General features: G+C 41.2%; 1 long non-coding RNA gene and 1 pseudogene across 2 annotated transcripts; one reads left to right on the forward strand and one right to left on the reverse strand.

Moving 5' to 3' along the window:
• Positions 1–1,411: 1,411 nt before the first annotated feature.
• LOC309608621 lies at positions 1,412–17,373 on the forward strand. The gene is made up of 2 exons (XR_014233011.1): positions 1,412–1,498; positions 4,687–17,373. It is a non-coding gene; the product is annotated as an uncharacterized lncRNA (long non-coding RNA).
• Positions 17,374–19,748: 2,375 nt separating this feature from the next.
• Positions 19,749–21,139, reverse strand: LOC309608596 (large ribosomal subunit protein uL4 pseudogene; annotated as a pseudogene). The gene has a single exon. The product of its transcript is annotated as a large ribosomal subunit protein uL4 pseudogene (transcript).
• Between the last annotated feature and the right edge of the window lie 2,902 nt (positions 21,140–24,041).

Here is a 24,041-nt window from a genome sequence, read left to right on the forward strand (position 1 = left end):
TGCAAGGAAAGGAGGGAAAAGATGTCTAAGGAGACATTTTAGATGTTGGCAGGACTCTAGGAAGTGAAGGCAATTTTGCTTTAAGTGAGTCATGAACACACAGGTTTGGTTCCTTGTGTTTCCATCTCTTTGTACCAAATCAGGCTACAACAAAAATCTCCAATTTGATCTTGCTTCACTTTGCTATTAATTTAGTGAAAGGCTTTCTTATTATAAGTCTAGTCTTAAATGAGGCAAGGATTTCCTTCTTTGATGTATAGCCTTTTGTTCTGAGATGCGTGAGGTGTATAAATGTTTCAAAGGGCTTTCAAATCCAAATTTACTCTGATACCAATTCTGAGAGATTGGCAGAATGCATATTAATATCTTTCTACAAGTGAACACCCAGCATATTGTTGCCTCCATAAATAGTTAAATATTGAGTGCTAACCAAGGAGATAGCAATCCAAGATGGTAAGTGACTTGTTCAAGGTCACAGCTCTTTAGTGCAATGCCAAGAGGTAGAACCAAGACATCTAGAATTCATCTAATCGTAACAGACTTAGTGGACAGTAGCCTCTGAAGAACGTAAGCCATGTCGTCCAGAATAAGGTTTCTCTTGAAACACCGGGAAGTATCCAATTCCTCACTCTTTCTGTTTGAAACCCAAAATGTCTTGTGATTGGCATTTATTTCACCATCAGTTACGGGGAAATAAATACAAGCACATTTTCCTAATTTATTTTATACCTAAGGTGGGAAATAGTGAAAGGCAAGGAAAATTCTAATTCATTTCCAAGTAACTATGATCAGTACTTTCTCAACTTATTCCAGTCTTTGCTTCCATGAAAAGCAGCCCTTCCCATCAGAGCAAGCACCTTGTTCATCTTCATTCTCTATCTGTAGCTGGAAGCACTACCAAGAGCATGTAAGCTTGCGTGTTCTCTTGCTTAAAGCCAAAACATATTTGACGGTTTAACCAATAAATATATCTTCTGAGAACTACAGCAAGAATCCATGGAATCTTAATCAGGGGGAAAATTCTGAGAGGAGAGCCAGACAGATATTTTGCCTTCCAGGCCCCTGTGACTTATGATTAAGGTGCCTCATCCGGATGGCCTCGTGTGGGCATTACTCAATATCAATGATAAGGAAAACTTGCTGTGTTTCCTCCAACCGCCCTGGCCAGCAAAGAGCCCCACTATGCCCAGAGAAATCAATTCCTTTTTTTTTTTTTTATATCCTCAACCGTGTTCTTCATATGGTGAGAGATCAATAAAATAAATACTCATTGAAAGAATAAGCGAATAAATGAAGAAACTGACCTTTGCAAACCAACTTTTTTTATATTATCTGTTCTCAATTCAGTGGGCCATCCTATGACAGCCATTCTGTGTGATCCAGTGGGTGCTCCAAAACAAGAAGAGTGTGTGTAACACAAGCCCAAAGATCCAGGAAGCCAGAAAAAAGTCCAGGAAATTCTGAAATGTATCCTGCTTTTCGATGCAAGAAAATACAGGTGGGTGATATGGATAGGGATGAGGAGCCTGGGATCAAGCAGAATTCTAAAGTCACGATTCAAGCCGCATTTTCGATGAAATCTGCAGGAATTTTGCCCTGCCTGCACTTTCTGTTTTTAACTAGTTAGGGAAATTTAATGGAAAATGGAGCAGCGTTGTGCCCCTGGGACTCTGGCTAGTGACTAAGCATCCTAGGGGTCTGTTTACAGAGGTTTTGTCTTAACCCTAGAAAAGCAAAAATAAGGCTGGAGTATCTTACCCTTTAATCAGCATGGATACTAATCTGAGCAGGCAGAATGTGTGTTCAAGCTTCCTGAATGCACCATGCATAGAAATCAGATGGGAAAACTACCCAGTTTCTGATCTGTGAATCAGTATTATATGGCAATACCGATAGCTCCTGCGTTTATATAGAATTTGACAAGTTACAGAACAGTTCCCACGCATTATCTTATTTGAGTATCACAACAGCCTTGTGTTGAGTGTTATTCCAATTTTATTGAATATCTTCAGGACTTGATACTGGTTCTTCAGAGGTAAGAAAAATCGGTCAATCCATGCTTCCTTTTAAGGAACAGATATTGGCTCCTTTGTCTCAATTGATGCCAACTTCATGCCCTAAAAAACAGCAACCAAAACCTAAATAACAGGGAGTGAAAAGGAAAGTTCTTGCAATCCTGATAAAGGCAACTATCCAGGCCATCCAGCCTTAATTTTTATAATTACTACATGAAACCAAACCATCCTGCAGTTGTCATAGTGGGCTGCCCATCTGTAAAACTTGACAGACCCGGAGGGTTTTAGAACAGAAATAAACTCAGCGATTTATGGCCCAATACCTTCATTTTAGTGAGGAGGAAGTGGAGGTTCAGAAAGATTAGGTAAGATTGTCTGGCTTCCAGTTGCAACACCGCCTCTTGGCAAATTCCTTAACATATCTATGCCTCAGTTTTCCCATATGTAATATGGGAATAACAATACCTATCTCATGGGGTTGTGTGAGAATTAGGATAGTGCCTATACTTAGTAAGTACTGAATATTTAGTAAGTACTAAAAAAATACTGTAGCCAGTACTACAATCATCATCATCTACCAAGCGCACATAGAAAAGTTGGGACTAAAATCTGATTCTAAATCCAGTGTTCTTTCCACCACAGGACATTATCTAATTCTGTGGGAGGAGCTCTTCTGCCCCCTTTGAGGTGCCAAAGGCATTAAAAGTAAATTCTTGTTTTCCACATCTAAATGCATAGTAGAAACTGGATTCAGAGAAAATGGATTCAGAGGCAATGGGCATCTAAGAAATTTGGTATTAGATAGATATCCACCATCACCTCAAAGAAAGGCACAACTAGTTATCTGGAATCTGTATTTGGATGGAGAGTTTCAGACAAACAAGCTACAGAAAAATAAAACATGGTAACTTCAGTAATAGGGTCAAAGAATATATAATTCTCCCTCCTCATTTCTAGTGGCTGATTTCCCTTGTCCTTTATGTGAAGAGGAAGTGGGAGGGAGTATTTTTTAAAAATTAGAAAGTCTGATATTCAAGAGTTATTGCAGACCAAAAAAATAAATAAATAAACTTACCCATGGGTTAGAGGGAAGGGAGAGAGGCACAGGCAGAGCCCAGAGGGGTTTTAAGGCAAGGAAACCACTCTCTACGACACTATAATGGTGGACATGTGTCATTATAAATTTGTCCAAATCCATAGAATGTACAACACCAAGAGTGAACCCTAATATAGACTGTGGACTTTGGATGATGGTGTGTCAATGTAGGTTCATCAATTGTAACAAATGTACTGCTCTGGTAGGAGGTGTTGATCACAGGGCAGGCTATGCATATGCAGGAGTAGGGGGTTATGGGAAATTCTGTACCTTTTGCTCAGTATTGCTGTGAACCTAAAACTGCTTTAAACAATAAAGTCTATTTACAGAGAAAGACAAATACTGTATGATATCACTCATAGGGGAAATCTAAAAAAACACAACAAACTAGTGCATATAACAGAAAAGATGCAGACTCACAGATGTAGAGGACAAACTAGTGGTTACCAGTGGGGAGAGGGTGTGGGGAGACGCAACACAGGGGTAAGGGGGAAAAAAGGGTTATTATGGCCTTATATGAAATCATGTGTGTGAAACTTTTGAAAATTGTAAAGCACTATAGCATTTAAAGAATCTTTCATTCAATAGAAATTTTTAAAATTTTTTTTGAAATAAAGTCTATTTAAATAAATAAGCAAACTTACTTGTCAAAGTACAGAACGGGCTGATTCCATCCCAAGGTCAAGTGTCCCTGGAATAACACATGTAACAAGATACAGTTGTTTCACTTCAAGGGAGCCGGAGCAGTTAGACCCATTACTAGAGAGAGTCTCATCAGAGGGGAAACCAGTCACGGCACTCCAGAAATAACTCTGCTACAGGCGCATGTGGAATAGAGTCACAGTATGTGAGACTATAAGAACCTAGAGAAGAAGGTCTGTCTAAATCCTCTTTCTGTTCCCCAGAGCCTAGCCATAGGCCTGGAACAGCGTAGGTTTTCAAAGCTTGAGAAAGAACAGGGAGAAACTCTCTGGGACAGAATATTCATGAGATTAATATTGGTGTGATCATAAGACCCCATCTGTCCACTGTGACACCGGGGTCCCCTATGACTAGATGGTCCAAGAGAATGAAATCAGATTCTGGAGCCTGCTAATCACATCTTCGCTTTAACAGATTCCAGTCACCCCCACCTGCCCCGTGAAGTACAGGGCCTTGGTTTCCACAGTGCTGGCAGAGGCGCCCTTCCCCACATCCTGGGACTGCAAGAGGTAGCAGGATAAAGGTCACATTTCCACCTGTCCTCTGATACTCTCCTGAAGAGCAGAGTGTCACCGAGGCCAGAGCCCCGAGGGCACAATGCTGCTGCTGTAATCCTACTAAAGCCCATGAAGGCCATCTTAAAATCTTACTGGAAGTAGAGGAAGAGCCCTAGACTCCTAAAACAGTATTCAAAAGATGAATTTACTTGTAAGTTTTTCTGTCGTTATTTTTTCCACCTCCTTATCCATTGGATCCCCAAGCAGGCTGTTGGTCGTACTCCCAGTTATGCTCAATCAGGATTGCCTTTCCACCTGTATTCCTCACTGGAGTTAACTCGAGGCTGTTCTGACTGCTTCTCTTTGGATTTCTCAGTGGGTTCTTTCCTGGATTCTTCACTAAATGGTTCAAATGACTCTTCAGTGAATTCCTAACTGAAATCCTGTTCCCAAACGTCACTGAATTCTCCACCGGTGTGTCTCAATCTGTGGGCATTGTTTCATGCAGAAGACATTAAATAAAAGGCAGTCGAGCAAATACAAGCAAGAGACCGAACGTTTCAGCAAAGTCTACGGTAAGTCTCTCTCCCACTTCCCTCACTCTGAGACAGGAGCAGAGGGCACGTCCGTGGCTCTCCACCATCTGGAAATGCTCTCTGCGCTGTCCAGTACCTTAGCCATTAGTCACAGGTGGCTATTGAGTGCTTGCATTTTTAATTTTATTTAATTTTAATTATTTTAATTTATATAGTTATCTACTGCTCGCAGCTACCATACAGGACAGTACAGCCTTTGCTGCATTGCTTGTGTGACAGAGAGACTTAATTCTTCTCAGTTAAGGAACTGATGCCTTTTCCCTGCTACTTGTCCAGTCTAATTTCCCTTGTCAAGAATGAGAATTTCCTCAGAAAAAGAATTTGGAAATAACTGAGAGGTTTGGACTTCACTAGCACAAACACACTCTGAATCACTCCCATAAAACCATTCTTATGGTCCTGCTCTATCCAGTGACCAACCTGATTGCCATTGTCCAATTTATCCTTATTATTGTTGATATTAAAAAGAACACTGTGGAAGTGCTCATGCCTAGTACTGGAACAGAACATTTAACTTTGTTCTGTTTCCAGATACTCTCACCTTGCCATCTCATTTAGACGAACTACCATTCATTAAAAACTATTAAGAGTGGCAGAGGAGGGACGCAAGTGAGATGTCCGAGGAAACTCAAGAAGAGTGGGTGAGGCTCGTTAGTAAAATTCCCACAACAGCCTTACCTACATCACAGCTGGCTCCGGCTCGAAGCTCTCCTTCACCGTCCAAGGCCAAAAGCCAGAGACTTTCACACGCAAGAGTCAGGAACTCACCAACAACCAGAATAAATTTAGGACTTGGACTCCAGCCCTGATTTTACCACTTACTATGACCCTGAACTCATTTCTGCAGAGGAGAAGAAGCCTCATGATACTGTCCCCCTTAAGAACTGTTACGCTGATCTCTAGAAAAAAAGATGCAAATGTTACTTTTCATTATTATTATTTTTCAGGGCTCCAAACAGCCTTACTTTGGAAGGCAAAAAAATCCTCACAGCTTCCCCTACTGCAGCTTTGATGACAGATTCAACGGTAATGTTTTTTACCCCACTCTCTTCTTCCAAGACTTTTTCTTTGTAACTCACCCAACGTGGTCCTGGCAGGCTTTGTTTAATGAGTCTGTGTCTAATACATTACAGATGCTCAAAAAACATTTCTTTTAGGAATGAAATAATTAACAGGGTGGGAAACAAATCAAAATTTGAGCCAGACCCAGGTGAGGTGGGATTCATGGAGATTTCCTTAAGGCCAGTGAGAAAGCTAGCAACCAGGAAACTGGGCTGTGCCTGGGATTTCCTGTGAACTTGATTCAAACACTTTGGAAATAAATACCAAGTGTTACTGAAATGTTTAAAGTTGGTAGTAAGCTGACTAGCAGAGGGAACAGTGAGTGGGAAGGCAGAGTTTGCAGGGCCCAGAGGAGCTGAGTTACTTGGGGTTGGCACTGGACTCCCTTGGAGCAGAAGCAGCAGGCGTAAGACGGCCAAGGTCGCCCTCCTCATGGTGGGTCTCGGTGGGGAAAAAAAGTACTGGGAACCAAAGCGGGGAAGTACCCAGACGTCAGCTGTGCTAAGGTAAGGCAAAACCCAGGCCCGGGCCATTCCCCCACTTTCCAGTCTCCTTACGGTAGAAAGAGAATTGATAGACGATCCACTAAAATTCACTGGGCCAGTCACCAGGGGCTGAATGAGTGGGAGTCATTGGATATAAGGGACCAAATCAAAGATTTCAAAGCAAGTCAAGGATAACAAAAAGTGTTGACTGAAAGAAAAACACACAACCTAAAAGTTGCAAGTTGAGTTTTATTTGGGGATCTTCCTGAGGACTATAGCCCAGAAGACAGCCTCTCAGATAGCTCTGAGGAACTGCTCCGAAGAGGAAAGGAAGGAGCCAGGATATATATGAATTTTTCGCTGGGGAAAAAAACCCACAAAACTTGTAATTGAGCATCAGAAGAGTACTGCTGATCACAAAGAACAGACATCTCAAGTTAATGACATTAGTGCTTTTCTCTGTATGAGAAGATGCAAGAATCTTGGGGTCATTGAAATTATTCCGCAGAGATGCATCCTAACTATCACAGGCCAGTATATCCAAAGAAGAGAATGCTTCCTGTTTTTTTCCAACCTGAATTCCCCTCAGGGTGCGTTATCCTGAGCGACTGCAGCGACTGGCTGATGGCTTGATCCTTATAGAACTGGAATGGCGAGCAACATTCCTTTGTTTACAAAAGGCAAAAGGGGAAAGTTATTAGAATCATTAAATGCAGCTGTCACTTTCAAATAAAAATGTATGCAATATGAAGTATCAACACCTACTGGGAATTGAGCAGAGATAACCAGTTTAGTAAATCAATGGGAGGATTTGTAAGAAACGCTAGTATAAAGCATCAGAGATCAATCCAAATCATTATGACGGCGTCCTCTTACTTGAAATAATCAGAATAAATAAAGCTAAAAGAACAAGGGAACTCAGAAAAAACCCACAGATATGGAAAAACATGAAATATATTCTGTAACTGCAAAGTATACTCTGGAAACATATGAGTGTTAGCAAAATCCAACTAGCTGTTTAAGTTATGTTTTGGCTTTAAAATTAGTTTTCCTCCATTGAAGAAATAAATTGAGGGATGGGGAAGGGGGAGATGAGAGGAAGATTGGAATTCAGTAAAATCTATTAGAAGGAAAGGAAGAAGGTAAAAGGGAAAATCAGTGATAAGCTAGATCTCAGGGGCAAGATAAGAGGATGAAAAGAAGTTACCGAGTTTGAAGAAACTCAGAGAAGTAACAGAACAAAGGAAGTCTTCACGTGTCCCTCTGCGACCCAGGCAGGATGCGGGAGCTAAGGCACAGAGAGGTTAAGTAACATCCAGAAACACGGAGCTAGTTAATGGCAATTTCAAGGGCTGGTGAAACATCCAGAACAACTTGGTTGTGTATTGTTTTGATAACGATTTCAATCCAGTTATTTATGACTTAAGTGGTTTCAATCCCCTTGTTTATGGCAAAGACAAAAAAAAAAAAGGAGTTGATTTTAGGAGTAAAGTTGTTTTGCTGTAAGAGTGAAGTAAGCTGTATCAGGATGTCACCATCTCATCTGTTCTTGATAAGCACTCAGGCTCAGCTGCTAAGGGGCTGCCCTGGAGGCTTATCAATAAAAACAGATGAAGCAACTAAGAGGAGGGGACATTTAGGCTATAAATACCCAGAGTTTGTGAGGACTACGTGAGAGTTTCCATCTTGGCAAAGCTACCCTTTGCTGATCTAGTCTCCAAAGACCTTGGTGCTTTAGCTCCTGCCTTGGTGAAGGTGACCCTTTTACTGGCAGTGGCCAAAGCCAAGCAGCAGCCTGAGAAGAAGCTCACCTTGGCCACCAACACCCATGTGCCCTCATTCTCTAGCAACTGCTCTAACAACATGGGACTTTTCACTTGAGTTTCACCACTGCTGGACACCAGCTTGTGGTCGGTTAAGCCAACTCTCCCGAAAACCAACCTCATTAAAAAATGTACACCTCATATGAATGCAGACTTTATTTCTGTCCCCTCCCTTTACCTGGGAACAATAGTGTAATTAATCTATCATTTGTTAGGAGTATGTCATTTCTTTATTGGCTTATTGAGACGTTAGCCTATATGCTATAGGCTTGTGAAATTATTGTAATCCCTGCCGTGAACCTGTGCTCAATTAACTATTGGCAAAGACCATTTCAGTCTGAGCATAATTTACCGCTCTCCAAAACAAAACATATGTCAACAGATGGATTCATCAAAAGCTGATTCACAGCATATAAACAAGACCTGAGCCTAGCTCTCAACCTTCCAACAATTTTTCTTTACCCCAAATTCTTCCAGCCAGTACTAAGGGGTCTTTTTTTGTTTTGAAGTGCTTGTTCTGACCGCAATAAATTTATTTCCATCCAGTTTTCATTTGTTAAAGATGAAGACAACATATTCATTTAAAGGCAGAGCTATGAAATTTAAGCTCATACAGAATCAGTACTAAGGGGTCTTAATGATGAATTTTCAAGAAAGAAAGAAGAAAAGCCTCACATAAACAAGCACACGACGCTGCTGATAAGCAAGTCAGGGTCTTTGATCACTCTCCATTCTGTTTCCACAAATGCAGCAGAGAGCAGGAGCGAGGAAAAGGAAAAGGAAGTGGAAGAAATGTCAGGATTGCGGGCTTGTTCCAGGGTCCTGGGCCAGGAGCCTTCAGGAACATCACCTTCCTAAACTGAGCCAGGCTAGATGCTGCCATCTTCTTACTCACTGGAAGTGAACCAAACAAATGTGTGGAATTAAAAAAAAAAAAAAAGAGGAGAAAGACTCCAGGAGAAGAGAATGTCAGGGTCAAGTGAGAACTAGGTGATTCCCTGAAAAAGCAACCATGACGTAAAATGCATGCGACCTGAAACTGGAAAGCACATTTAAATAACAAGAGCTTCTGGATGTTATCGGCCACATGCACCACACCTGAGTCATTAGGAAAGCAGGCTTGGCATGGATGATGGAAAGCTGGGAAGATCAACCCCTGCTCCCACAGATTATACTGTTCACTGCGCATGCCCCAAGCCTCTTGGGAAAAACTGGTACCTCATCATGGTGTTCACGGCCCAGGTCTCACCTGACAGGCCCTTTGCTCCTGGACCTTGGCTCAGAGGCTCAGAACCCTCCACAAGGGCTCCAGGAGAGACTTGCAATCCTTCCTTTAGGTTTTGCACAGCGACAGAGCACTCCCACCAGTTAAGGGAATCCGGGCAGTCAGCGTGGCCCTGGCCTCCTGTTCCAGCTGCCTCACCGAGCCCCTCAGTCCTCGTCTCCTCCTGTCCCTTCAGCTGTTCCACGCTGAGCTGAAGCACTGCCCAAGGGGTTCCCAAGCCTCTCCTGGTGTAACCTGAGCCTGGGCTGCTCGCTTAGCACCTGCTGGTCACAGAGCCAGCCCCTGAGAGCAGCATGTAGCTCAGCTCTGGGCCCTGGGCCTCACCTCCCCAGGTCCCCTGTGCCCCCTTCCCTTTGTCTAAGGTCTAAATATCAGTCGAGTCTCAAGAAGCTGTTTCCAACCAGTCAAACCCAGAATCTGTTCTTCCTAGAGACCCTGGGGTTGGCATCATGAATTTGGCCCTTAGCTTGTCATGTATCTTTTTTTATTGTTATGTGTTTCTTTCTAAGACTAAATTCATAATCTCTATCAGGGAAGGGCCACACTGTTACCCCTGTTTGTATGTCCAGGGCAATAAAGAATATATTGATGATGATAATGAGAAGGAGGAGAAGGTGGAGGAAGAGGAAGAAGATGTGTTCCTTAGGATTTCTGGATACATTCCCACACCGCCGCCTGAGTCAGGCAGTGTCCTAAGTACCAAAGAGACAAGATTCTCCTCTTTATCCTCAATGAGCTTCTGATCAAAAGGGCAAGACTAATGTGTGGAAGAGGAGGAAAGCACTTTAAGCAAGGACAGGCTAGGATATGAGATCCTGCATGGTCTTCCATTCATTTGTTCAACAGAAAGCACCTGTGCGCCACAGTCCGGGCCCTGTGGTAAGCGTCGAGCATACAGTGGTGCGTAAGACATGATCACTGCCACTAGGGAGTTTACAATCTAGAGGGGAAGAGAGCAAGCAGGCAGCAAATTGCAGTGCCGTTTGTTGAAGGGGGAGTGTGCACAAGGGACACCCTCTCGGATCTTGGAAGGATGCAAGGAAGGCATGAAGTCACGGCAGCCCAAGGATGAGTGTTGCCCTGTGAAGGGGGTGGGTGTTGTAGGGCGAAGTTCCTGGTAGAAGAAAAAGAAGGAAATCCCTCTTTCTCAGTCTTTTTTCTAGAACTGTCATCTCTCCCATGCAGTTCAGGGATAAAATAGAATTTAAGTTCATGAAGGAATGGCAGAGAAGACAGAGAAAATAAAGAATTTTTAAATTGTGCTTTGAGGTTGCATTGTCAATACACCATCCCGATTTTAAAAGCCACATGGGCAACAACTATAATAGAATAATCTGTAATGGGGGCGGGGAGGGGAGGAGGGAAGCAAATGCAAAACTATATATACAATTTGCCTATAACTGAATAAAAAGAAAAAAGCAGGGCATAATAGACACCTATGAAAGGCTGTGAAGGAAATGCTACCAAATTACCTCTTGTGTGATTCTACGTGTATAATAAGATTTTGGATATTTCTCATTTATTTTAATAATAATTTCATTGAGTGAGCATGATTCGCTTTTATTATAAGGGGTAAATTATTTTTTAAAGAAAATATAAATGCTGCCATCCTTTTTACATGTTCTGACATGTATATTAACTCATTTAACAAATACATATTGAGTGTCAGACATTGTTCTGAGTATTAGTAGAACATGAAATAGGCCTAGTTCCTGACATCATGGTGAAGAGAGACATCAATAAATAAGCAAGTAAATATAAATAAGCTGGATGAGATTAATAGTGTGGAAAAAAAAATCATCGAGGAAGGGTTACAGATAGTGCTGGGGTGGCAAAAGTCTGGAGGGAGTTAGTGGCTATGCTATTTTACACAGGGCTCTGAGCAAGTCTCCCTGAGAAAGGCTTTTAACAGAGTGAGGGAGACAGCTATATGCTATCTGGAGAAAGAGTGTTCTCGGCTGCAGGAACATTAAGCGCAAAGGCCCTGAGGTGACATGGGAACGGGCTTGGTTAATTTTCTTCACACACTGTTGCCTGGTCTTCTCCCAATATAGTATGAGTAAAATTAAGAGCCACCAGAGAGAAATTTTCAAAACATAGATATATATACCAGACTTAATTTATTCAACAAATATTCATTGAGTGCCTGTAAGATACCAAGCACTGTTCTAGGTGCGAGGGACCAAGCAAAGTCCAAAACAGAGTTCCTGGCCGTAATGAAGCATGACCTTGTGGAGGAAGCAACTGACAAGTTAAAGAAGTAAAATATATATACACTTCATACACCATACAGTACAAGTGATAAGAAGGAAAGCAAGGCAGAAAATAGAGACAGGGCTCTGTGTGTTGGGGGAAGAGCCACAGACCTAGATGGATTCTGAAAGGGACATAGACAAGTCAAAAAGATGAAGGGACACATAGCTAATTTTCCTATTCAGGAATTGGTGCTTCAATATGGCTTTATAGTGATGAATAAAGATCATATTTTCAAAACAGCAACAACATTCTTCAAATCAATTTAAGACCATGTTCTGTGTTATTCCCTCATTTTTCACAGAGCAACTGGCATGGACTTGAGGAATGTCACTGCTTAAGTTTAGCTTAAGCAAAACAGAATTAAGGAATCAAGTCTGCTAGAATAACAGCTAACATCTATTGAACACTTTACAGTGCCAATCACTGTTCCAAGGGCTAGATATATGTATATTTAATCTATATAAACAAAACATATTTATCTGCACAGCAATTCTGTGAAGTGGTTACTATTATTCCCAATGTATGAGCACAATGAATGAACAAAATGAAAAGTTAAACTACTTGTTTCAGGCCACACAGTTAGTGAGTGGCTGAGCCTGGAACACAAATCCATGGTACCTGCCATCCAGGGGCAAGCTTGAACCACTGTAACATACGTACCGCTTCCATGGCCAGAACAAAGGAAACCCATACATAATGGATCTCCCAGTAAAATAGGGATGACTTAGAATCACACAGTGTTAGGTCTTGAAATTAATTCAGAAATCTTGTCACACACCCTGATCTTAGAGACCCAGAAGGAATGACCCAAACCCAGATGTCAAGTGTTCAAATTCCCAAGCTGTCCTTTCTTCAGTATAATGTGTTTGTGTTAGCTGTTGTTTGTGGCTGTATATCTAGATCTATAAATCACACCTTTGCTTAAAGAGCACTAATAAACAAAATTCCCAGCAGGGTGTGCCTGGCCTTTAGGACTTAGGAAGCCAGATTTCTATAGAATGCATACTCACATAGACCCATACGTGTTAACTGTTCTAATCTGGTGGACTGTTCTGATACCGTGGATGGTGTCATTCCTCACAAAGATCCTGTCGTCCATGCCATTTGTGGCAGGAATCATCCCCATCTGACACTTTTTCAAGTACAGATTTCCACTGGCTCACCACTAGCTCTTGCTGGTAACACATTCCTTGGTTTGGTAAATCTCCATACTGCTTCTAGTCAAGACGGTAATGACGAAACCATTAATATTGATAGTGCTCTACAGTTTGGTTCAGTAGTAACAAGTCCTACTTGACAAAATGATAGTCATTCCTGAGGCTGGAAGCAGGGAAATACAACAGTAAACACTGCTTATCATTTTTTCCCCCCAACAAACATTTATCAGGCACTTACATGCAAAATTAAGAAGAAAGAGTAATCTCTCCTCTTACCCTCTCCCATCCTCATTGGAGAGGAGAACTGGGAAGGGAAGAGCATAGGACCCTAGGCCTCGATTTTGCAATCTAGTTTAGGAGGCAGATACCTTATCGAAGCAAGTAAACAAGGAAAAGAACAATGCTGAGAGTTTAGAAGGACAAGTGATTGAAATCAGGGATTGAGAAATTTGTATCGGAGACCGTAGCATTTGGTATGAATGTTGGCGATTGGGAAATTAGAGTAGGGAAAGGACACTCTGAACCTGAAGCCCTGTTGCACCAGACGTTAATGTCAACCACTAAGAAAAGATAAGCAAGTAGCCTTTGGGTGGGAGGTGGTCCGCTGACGAGAGGTTTTACCCGAAGGGATTCCACTGAAAGGATAAGAAGTCCTTATTCTTCCTTGAGGTCATAAGACAGGACTCCTTTATGTAATTGCTCCCATTTATAGAGAAAGGAAAAGGTCCATTCTGGTTCTCCTGTCCACAGTAATGAAATGAGATTTCTTTTATCACTGCTGACTCCAGGTCCACCCCTCCCCCACCCCAAAATCCTCGCTCATCGATCTTTCACTGAGCACCTAGTAATGCCTCCTAGGATGCTGAACAATGCTCAGAAAAAGATGAAAATTCCACGAGTTCTCCCTGTCAGGATTTCAGAGACTCACGAAAGAGAGAGGCATACAAAGAAATAATGGCACCTAAGATAAGACTAGCGAGAATGCAGGTCTGAATAAAATCCAAGGAGATAAAGTATAAAAGTTCAGGAACTGTGGCGTTGGGGGAAGGAAGATCTTGAGAAGAGCCTGGCCTGAGACACCTTACAGGGCATTTGCCAGTAAGGGGTGGAATAAATGTTGAAGAGTGATGGAGGGAACGCTTGAACCAGATTAAAGGCCAAGTGGGTTTAAAACAAAGTGGTGAGTTTGGTGAGTAGAGCGCATACATTTCAGGACTGGAGACTTGCTCGGAAGCCAGAGATGAAGGGCCCTGAGTGTCATGTTAGGGAGCCTGGGCTCCACCCTGTAACTCAGTGGGCAGATACCCCTCGCTTCCTATCCACAGGGTGACTTGCTGAAAATAGGAATTTCTGCGCCCTACTTCAGAGTGTAGGACCTAGGAATCTACATTTCTAACCGCCTCTCCAGGTGATTCTTAAATAAATTGTGATAACAGTGGCCAGAGTAAGGGGATCTTTGAAAAATTTTAAGCATGGAAGAAAAGTAAACAAATTGACATTTAAAAAATATTACATATGTTCATACTATATATGTGTGTATGTGTGTGTTTCATATCTAACCTCTGTACTAGTTCAAAACTATTTTCCATGTGTGGGCATCTCATTTCCCCCATTAGGAGAGAAAGACCATGCTTACCTCAATGTGCCTCATCAACTAATTACTCCTCCTCTGACCACAGCCAACGGTGCTTCAGGGTCTTCAAACATAGGTGGCAGGAGTCCCCACGCAGGGGAAAGGCCACACCTAAGACCTCCTTCCGAGATCCATACTGGCCCCAGCATCTTCAGCACCTCATCCAATGTTGCAGTGTTGAAGGGCTGCTACCTTATCTGCCATAAGTCTGATATATCTAATCATGGCACTACCCCTCCTTAATGGCTTTGCATTGTCCACAGGAATAAGGCCAAGTGCCAAGGTAAAGCATTAAAAAAAATCTCAATCCAGTCCCTACCTACTTTTCCCAATTTATTTCTTACAGATATCACTGGTGCACTTGAGGGACCAACCACATGGAACCACTTATCATTCCGAGGTATGTGACATACATTTCCATCTCTGTACCTTTGCACATGCTGTGTTTTCTGTGAAATACCGACTGTCCTGACTCCACATTAGTGCCTGCCTGGGAAACTCCTACTCATGCTTCAAGATCCACCTTAGATGTCACCTCCTCTGTGAAGCCTTCCTTGATTCCCTCTGAGAGAAATACTTTAATTACTCCACCTCTTTCAATTATTATCTGGCTGTTTTGATTCTGGCAAAGAAGAGTCGTAACAGCTCCTTTCTCTATCACCTATCCTGTCTTTTGCAGCCCTTCATATATTTAGCATATTTCGTTAATACTAAATTACAAAAATAACAACCACATAAATGACAAATTAATAGAATTTTTCTCCCAACGGATTGAGCGATTTCCAATGGGATATGGTGTTCTTGTTTGCCTTTGTTTTAATATTTGCAGAATAGAAGCTCTACTCAACAAGTTTTAAAATTTCTTTCTTCCTTTCATTCTTTCTTTTTTTCTTTACTACTGTTTATGCTCTTGAACTCATGTTTGCAGAAAAATCATTATATTTCTCTCCAAAAAATACTATGACAAAGTACCACAAACTGGGTGGCTTAGAACAACAGAAGTTTATTCTCTCACAGTTCTGGAAGCCTAGGTCCAAAATAAGTGTCCGTGGGGCTGTGCTCTCTGTGGCGGTTCTAGAGAGAGAATCCTTCCTTGCTTCTTCCTGCTTCTGGGGGCTCCAGGTACCCCTTGGCTTGTGGCAGCATCACTCCAGTCTTTGCCTCATCTTCATATGGTCTTCTCCCTTCGAGATCCTTACCTTAATTACACCTACAATGGCCCTTTTATCAAATAAGTCCACGTTCCAGATTCCAGAGATGAGGACGTCGGCGTATCTTTTGGGGCGCTACCATTCAGCCCACTACAGTGATCTTCTTGCTTGTAAACTATGTGTCGATAGTGTTTTCATTATGTCACAAACGCTAATAAAATGTTTTTGACATTTTGGCGTAATTTAGGAAGTGCCTAGGACACAATCTCACCAAGTGTCATTCTTATAGATGACAGAAGGTGATATAGCAGGAAAATTGGAAAATTGATCATTCATTCAGATTTGCTTTGGATGTTAACATAACTTAAACTCTTGACCTAGGAAACCACTAAAAGAGCAGCTGACTTCAACTATCTTTAAAAATGCTTGGTTGCAACCAATTAGTCTCCTTCCCCTGATAGATTACCTTGTCCTCTTTGGTGAATTTGAACAGTGTAGTAGTTGGGAATCAAGCTCTCATGGAATTAAACTGAGATTTACCCTGTTTTAATTACCAAATCAGAAAACAAAGAAATGTTACTACTCAAGAAATCCTATTAATTCTAAATTAAATTACACAAAAGCACACACCGAACGAAGAGTGTAACATTGAATAACTTATATCTAAAAACTTTGTTTGCAGTTTAAATCAGGGTTTCTCAACCTTGGCATTATTGGCATTTGGGGCTAGATAATTCTTTGCTGTGGGGCTCCTGTGATTAGAGGGTGTAGCCTTCCTGGCCTCTACCAGTTGGATGCCAGCAGCCCCTCCCTAAATTGTGATGACCAAAAATGTTTCCAGACATTGACAGATGTCCCTGTGGGACAAAACTGCCCCTGAATGAGAACCACTAGTTTAAATGGGAAAACTCATATTTTAAAAATTGAAAAGTAAAAATTTCTTTGTTGATTTGTGTAGAAGGGAAAGTGATCCTGATAGTTGTGATATTACAGATTTGCTCCTAAAAACACAGAAGAATTTTTGTGAGGAGCTAAAATAGAAAGCAATTATATGTTTCAAACTTATTGTTACTTATGCTTTCTGAATTTATTTCCCCATATTAAAAAATGGAAATTATAATACCTCTTGGAACACTATGAGATCAAGTAAAATAACAAAATATAATACAAAATAAAATAACAAATACAAAATATAATACAAAATACAAAATATAATACAAAGTAAAATAACAAAATATCAGAGGGCTGAGCACATAGCAGGTGCACAAAAAAGTTAATTTTTTTCTTTCCTCATGGACCTATGGAGGCCTTTCTGTTGTTTCCTTTTGGTTGTCTTATTATGTTTTTTTCTTGTGTGTTTCAGCATAACTTTGGTTCCAGAGGATTGTATTAAGACTTTGTACAGTGATATTCTTGTCTAAAGCAAACCAGAATCTAGATTTGGCTGTTTGTGGAACTTTCTTGCTTTTAATTTTAAGGGAGAGAGAGAAGGGGAAGGGGCGAGGGCACACTAGAAAAAAGGAAAGAATATCTCTCTCCTGCAGCCACCCTAACAGATATTGTTTTAGAGATAGAAAAGAAGTTAGAGGAACCACATTCAGAAGAGACTGTAAAAGACTCAGAGTATAAGCAATGCTAAACTTACCCCATAGGTTGCGTTTTCCAAAAAGATCTTGTGATCCACTCCATTGGTAGAGGGACCTCTCTACATGCAATGTTATTGAGTGTAGATTTCCCACTGGGACACTACTGGCCTTCACTGGTAACCCATTCCTGGGTACAGTAAGTTTTCATAGCTCTCCCACCTAAAATATTAATAACTAAACATTAACGATAAAAGGGCCCCAGTGTATGAGGAAAAGGGTTCCAGTTTGGTTCAGTAACAAGATCGTGCTATAATGGAGCTTTTATATCTTTAGATCAAATCAGTCTTCAAACCCCAGATTTACATATTTAACTAACGGATTTTCTACAAGGGCCTCAAATTAAATAAGTTCAAAACAGGGCTCCTCTTCTCTACCGAGAACCTGTTCCCCTCTTGTGTCACCCATCTCAGTGATGTCACTAACCTCTCCTACTCCCTACTCATCTCTGCTGACCTCTGCTCTGGCCCTAAACTTGTCAGATGTGACCTTCTCCCTTTCTCCCTTATCCCACAGATCTAATAAACTAAATCCTGTCGATTCAGTTTCTTAAGTAGCTTTTAAATCTGTGCCTTCCTTCCATTCCTCTTTGAATGCCATCATGTTTTATTGGCAACAACCTCCTAGCTGCTCTCCCTGACTTCAGTCCTGCCCCCTCCAATTTAGTGAACACAGTATAGATTTTTCTTCTAAAGAGCAAACCTTTTTGCCTCCTTGTCCCACTTAAAACCTTTCACTGGTTCCCTCATTGCTTTCTGGATAAAGTCCAAACTTTTAATACAGAGGCTTTGGCTACTTCCCAAAGTTCATTTCTTGGCACTAACCAGCCCTCTAGCACTGTGGTCACTGCACCACCACCCATAAACACTCAGTGTAAACCGTGGTCTCACCGAAGTACTTTAAGTTTCCCAAAACACACTCTCCTTGCTTCTGCTCCTCCCACCCCTAACCCCTAGCCTTCTTTCAGCTTATTTTATCCTGCTCCATCAGTTTCGGTTTAGACATCATTCCTTCAGGGAGGATTTCCTTGGTCTGCCAAGAGAGGGTCACGTGTCGTCCTCTGGGGTTCAGTTTCATGTTGACTTAACACTCACAAGGCAGGAAGCTGCTTCTTGTTCCACAGTTTCATCCCCAGCTCCTAGTCCATAGTGTGCTGTTAATAATAGTTGTTACATAATTGAAATACCTGGCAAATGATAATAAGATTTCATTTGTCTTGACTGTGATCCTTATATTTATCTCAGTATCTCATATTACATACTTATTTATTTATTGAATAAAGAGGTATGCTTTTTCTATCACACATAGATCTTTCAGTCTGTACCCAAGCCCACTGCCGTTATTATCTATATTCAATACAGAGAACTTTCTCCTAAGCCAGGCCCAAGTTTGGTTTATTAGTTTGTTTTTCTGTTACGTTGTTTTAAAGAATTGCCAAAAGTGTAGTTTGCATTTTAAATGTTCTTTTAAAATATTTGAACAATATTTTTAAGACATCAATGATGTAATCTGATTTTTTCACATATTTCCTTTTTAAAAAAATTACGGTAAAAAAAGTACATAACAAAATTTACCATCTTATCCTTTTTAATTACAAGATAGATAACATGTGCTTATCTAACATGTTTTTTTATTATATCACTGAAACTAAAGCAAAATACCCTGTTCATTGGGTTAAAATAGCCTGCAATATGTGTGTACACTTCAGTACAATTAGTAAAAAAAAAGTCTAGAATTCACTCTGTCTTTCATATTCTAATGACACACTGCACATGAAGATGTATACATCTTCTCCTCTGTTTTTTTCATATCAGGGGGCCACGCCCATGGTCTAAAACAAGACCTCTGATTAAGCTTGTATCATTCTCAGATTAACATTTCATCTCCATGATCTCAACGGTGAAGAGTTTGTTAACTTAAAACAATAAAACAGCCAGTTATTTTACCAGCAAAGTGGGTTTATTCGGGAGCAGCAAAAAATTGCAACTTGGGGACATGCAACCGTGGTGAACCCCATGCAAGTCCAGTAAAACAAAAGAGAAGAAATTATTTTATAGAGAAGGGGAATTTGGGAGCTATAAAAACACAAAGTTCATTGGAGGAAACTGGGAGTTCAAAGTATAGTAGCTTTTCATTAGCTGAGTTTTGAGAGTCTTTCTTTCGTTGGCTGAGCTGTTGCCAGGCGAGAAGAAAATCTTTCTTCCCCCTATTGACAGCAGTAGTGTCACATCCTGCCAGAAATGTGAGGTACACCTCTTTCCATTGGAATCTGTATTGACGTCAAATGGTACGTGCCTGAGAGCTCTCTCTTCTAGCCTCCTGACTTCATCTTTTTTTTTTTTTCATGTTTCTCACTGCCTCTTTGGTCAGGTCTTTATTCAAAATTAGCTGTCCAAAATGATATGACCTTTACTGAATAAATAAATTTAAGTTTATGCAGCAGCCTTCTTTTCCTCTGTGGTGGGTTTCTTTTCTGTGGGCTTCTTTTTAGCAGGCTTCTTTTCAGCTGCCGGTTTCTTGGTCACTGCAGCCTTTTTTCCCACCAAAGGCTTCTTTGGCTTCTTCAGCTTCCTAACGCAAACAGCCTCCTTTCCCTTCTTTCCCACCACAGGCATCTTGCCTGGAATCCCCTTCTCATCTGATTTGGCTTCTAGTGCTGCTGCTGCCCTGTCCATCCGGATTTTGTGGTTCTTGGCCTGGCGAAGAATGGTGTTCCGGCGCATGGTCTTTGCATATGGGTTTAGCTTCAACGTGATTCTCAGGTTTTTCAGTGGATTCTTCTTCAGGACCCTGCGATGAATCTTCTTGCGTGGTGCTCGGAGGGCCCTTTGGATCTCTGGGCTTTTCAGGATTCTGCTAAGGTCTGTATTGAGCATCTTGTGCATGGGGAGGTAGTAGTTACTCGAGGGAGGCAGCTTTACGCCAAGTGCCATACAGCTCCTCTAACTTGCAGAAAGCACTTTCAGTCCAAATGCAGAAACGTCCCACATGCCCACCAGGAGCAAGTTTCAAAATGTTCAGTTTGCTTACGTTAAGCAGGGTAATTCCAGGGATGTTTCTGAAGGCCTTGATGATACCATTGTCCTCATTATAAATGATGCAGGGTCCCCTGCGCTGGATACAGCGACGGTTTCTCATTTTGCCTTTGCCAGCTCTCATTCGCTGCGAAGCGTAGACCTTTTTGATATCATTCCAAGCCTTAAGTTTCTTCAGGAGCAAAACAGCCTCCTTGGTCTTCCTGTAGCCTTCAACTTTATCTTCAACCACCAAAGGAAGTTCAGGAACTTCCTCTATACGATGACCTTTAGATATGACCAGCGCTGGTAAAGCCGAGGCAGCCAACGCAGAGCAGATGGCATGTCGCTTCTGCGTTGTATTCACTCTGCGGTGCTAATGTCGCCAGGTCTTGGTTCTTGCAAACATGCGGCCCCCACGACACATATTTCCAAAAGCACCCTGGCCAGAACGGTGAGTGCCGCCACCTTGAACCCTGGGAATTCGAGCCACAGCTCTGCCAGTACCCCAAGACTCAGCACTGGTTTGATGACCTGCTAATTCACTGACAGCATAGGGCTGTCTGTTGTTTTTGCGTAAGTTGGTGTGAACAAAGTTCACACTATCTGGTCGAATGGGAGCCTTGAACACAGCAGGCAAAGTGACATTTTTGCCAGATGACTCCCCCTTTTCAGAGTACACTGATATCAGTGGACGAGCACATGCCATGGCGGGGAGAGGAGAAGGCCACGCTCCTCTCAACCCGGCGGCTCCCACAGGAAAAAGCCTGACTTCATCTTAATGAGGTTTCCCTTTGTTAGTTTTCACAAGGTCAGTAGGTTCTTCTTACTTTTTAATGGCCTAAAAGGGGTCCACAATAGCCTCTGTTAAGACATCATGAACTTCAGCATGAATTTTAGTATGTACAGGTGTTCTGGCCACATCTACAAGTGTTTCCCTGTCCATCTCTTCGCTACCCTAGTCTTGTTCCAAAAACTGTAGTGCCTTTTCCTCTGCAGCTGTCAATCCTCCTGTTATTCTTCTGGGATGAAGACCCTAATAATAAACACACAAACACAAAACCATCCCAGCACTGGAATTCTTCAATTAGATGCAACTGTAGTTCATGGTTAAGTAAAATATTTTTTTGAAGGGGTATTCTGGATCATTCACACCCTTTAATACAGTTAAGTTAATATAATGTGCTGACTTTCTGAATACATTTAAGAGGCTAAATAGTCCGTTAAATGCATAGGAAAAGAACAGACTGCTTTAGCACAGTGTCAAAGCGAAAGAAACTATAAAGCCACCTTAACCATTTTTAAGCATAGAGTTAAGTAGTGTTAAGTATATTCACATTGTCGTGCTACGGATCTCTAGAACTTTTTCATCCTGCGGCACTGAAACTGTCTATCCACTAAACATTCATCTCTCTCCTCTCTCCAGCCCTTGGCAACCACCTTTCTATTTTCTTTTTCTATGAGTTTGACTACTTTACATACTTCATATGAGTGAAATCATACAGCATTTGTCCTTTTGTGAATGGCTCATTTCACTTAGCATAATATCCTCAAGGTTCATCCATACTGTACCATGTGACAGGATTTTCTTTTTTAAGGTGGCATAATATTCCATTGTATGTTTATACCACATTTTCTTTATCCCTTCATCTGTCAATAGACCTTTGGGTTGCTTCTATGTCTTGGTTATTGTGAATAGTGCAGCAATGAACATGGGTGTGCAAATATCTCTTTGAGATCCAACTTTGGTTTCTTTCAGATAGTGAAGGAGTTCAGAATATGCTGGTTTTCAGCTTCATATATGTATTTGTTGAGCTTGCTCTTTTCGCTTAACATTTTGTTTGTGAGATACAACCATACTGTTTCATGTAGCTTCAGATCATTCAATTTCGTTGCTGTATGCTATATGATATTTTATAATTTTACCGAAATTTATTTTTCTATTCTAGTATTATAGGTATATGATCTTTTTCTGGTTTGGGACTATTACAAACAGTTCAGCTAAGTACCTTCTTATTCAGTTATCTTAGTGAATATGTACTAGAGTTTCTCGAAGATAGATACCCTAAAGTAGAATTGCTAGGCCATCGGTATGCATATATTCAACTGCACTAAATAATTAAAACTTATTTTTCAAAAATATTGTACCAATTTAAAGTCTTATAAGCATATAAGAGTTTTGCAGTGTTCCACATCCTCGCCAGTATTTGGTGTGACCCCATGTTAAATTTTTCGGACCTCATGGGTGTGTGATAGTAACTTATTTTTCATTGTCCATTTTGCCTAGGAATCTCACAGGTCAAGAGAGGCCATCAGTCGCTTCCATCTTTTGAGGTGCCTATGATATTTAAAAAAAATAAGAAATGCCAAAGCACAAAAATATTGTATTATTGTGCTATTTATAAGATAACTACAATTTTAAAAAAATAATTCTTTTTAATTTGTAAATTAATTGTAATTCACATTACAAGCAGTGTGATCCTCCAGGAATGGAATGCAAGTTTAAAGTCTTACAATGAACATCTTCCATCCCATTAATGTATACCTATAACTGTGTGTACAACTCTCATTTAGAGATAACATCAAAAAGTCCTGTTGAAGGAACTTTTCAAATAGAAGTCCTGAGCTAAATGGTCATACTGACTTCATCTATCTACCCCCTGCCTCCCCCTCCATCCTGCCACCCCGCCCCCATCTCCACTGCCAACTCTTGCATTTGAGAAAACCGTCTTTAATGTCTGCTGGACCTATTGGTTCCACCCTAATTTTGTTAATGAAATACTTGAAAATGAACATTGAGGGAAAAACTTCAAAAATAATTCACAAAAGAATAGTCTGGTGGATATGTCAAGAGAAGATGAAGGGATCTTTCCTCCTGCTTTGCTTTGTGAAGGTTCTTTACTCAACAAGCATTGATTAAGTACTATCACATTCAAGGAAGTGTGCTTATTAGCACTTTGAAGGAAATAAGAGTAAAACCAGGTGCCTGCATTCCCTGAAGCTCATCTGCTAGTTGGGGAACTAGGCATGAAAACAACCAATAATCAGAAGGCAGTATGATCAGTGCAATAGAAGCAGAAAGAACAAAGGGATTAATGGAGATGACCTTTGAGCTAGAACTTGAAATATGAGGAGTTTACCTGTTGGTCAAGAAGTAGGTTTCCCAGAAAATTAATAGCATAGATAAGTGGTCACTGCATTGGGGAAGTGCTTGGTAGTGTGGGAGAACACATACCAGTGCAGTGTGGACCGTCTGAAGGTTTGCTTTGGAGATAGAGGTAAGAGCAAGTAGTAAAATGTAACACGGGGGCCAGATCCTGAATGCCTTGAGTGTCACGACAAACACAAACTGTTAATAATAAATTATCAACAGTTCAACACCAAGCAGTGATATGATCTTATTTGCACTGCCACAGAGATAATTCTTGTGGCAGTGCAAAGGATGGCTTGGGAGAGGAGAAAGAGGAGCAGACTCTCTCGTCTAGACAATAAAATGGGGATATTCACAGAGGAACACCGGGATGAGTCGGGGTGGCGGGGCGAAACGGCACAGGCAGACACGTTATGGGCTGTGTCCCTGCAAGACCCAGATCTTTTCTATTACCACCTGCTGCTTTCCTGAGTCA

This window comes from Balaenoptera borealis (assembly GCF_965194805.1).
Source record: "Balaenoptera borealis genome assembly, chromosome: 13".
Taxonomy (NCBI): domain Eukaryota; kingdom Metazoa; phylum Chordata; class Mammalia; order Artiodactyla; family Balaenopteridae; genus Balaenoptera; species Balaenoptera borealis.